The sequence below is a fragment of the Cannabis sativa genome, chromosome 9, assembly GCF_029168945.1.
Source record: "Cannabis sativa cultivar Pink pepper isolate KNU-18-1 chromosome 9, ASM2916894v1, whole genome shotgun sequence".
NCBI classification, from domain to species: domain Eukaryota; kingdom Viridiplantae; phylum Streptophyta; class Magnoliopsida; order Rosales; family Cannabaceae; genus Cannabis; species Cannabis sativa.
Genome location: NC_083609.1, coordinates 20,940,152 through 20,940,785, shown reverse-complemented (window position 1 = coordinate 20,940,785; position 634 = coordinate 20,940,152). Strand labels below are relative to the sequence as shown.

Sequence of the window (634 nt, the reverse complement as noted above, 5' to 3'; positions counted from 1 at the left end):
CCTGAGCTGTTAACTTTGTGATGGCATCAACCTCTAACACACCAGCTACTTTCTTAGATTGACTCCTTTCAGTTGGCCACTGCTGATTGTTTAGAGCCATCTCCTCCAATATATCATAAGCCTTATTAACACTCTTTCTCATAAAGGCTCCACCAGCTGCTGCATCTATTAGAGTTCTAGTGTTACCAATAAACCCGTTGTAGAAGTTGTGGACCAGCATCCACTTCTCTATACCATGATGAGGGCACTTTCTGATCAGATCTTTAAACCTCTCCCAAGCCTCATGGAGAGATTCATTATCTTGTTGGCAGAAGTTGTTGATTTCTCCTCTCAGCTTTGCACACTTTGCTGGAGGAAAGAACTTTGACAAGAATTTTGTTGCCAGATCATTCCAGGTGGCAATAGAGTTGGGTGGCAAGGAGTTTAACCAACTCTTGGCTCGTTCTCTGAGCAAGAATGGGAACAGTCTCAGTCGAATGGCATCATCACTAACTCCATCAACTTTAAAAGTTTCACAAAGGTTTATGAAGTTAGAGAGATGCAGATTAGGATCTTCAGAAGGGAGGCCACCAAACTGAACTGAAGACTGCACCATTTGAAGTATGGCAGTTTTAATCTCAAAGTTGTTCGCATC

At 42.4% G+C, this 634-nt stretch overlaps 1 non-coding gene across 1 annotated transcript; it reads left to right on the top strand.

Annotated features, from left to right (window-relative positions):
• Positions 1 to 230: 230 nt before the first annotated feature.
• On the top strand, positions 231 to 337 carry LOC115724375 (small nucleolar RNA R71). Its single transcript, XR_004013168.1, has one exon. It is a non-coding gene; the product is annotated as a small nucleolar RNA R71 (small nucleolar RNA).
• The last annotated feature ends 297 nt before the right edge of the window (positions 338 to 634 follow it).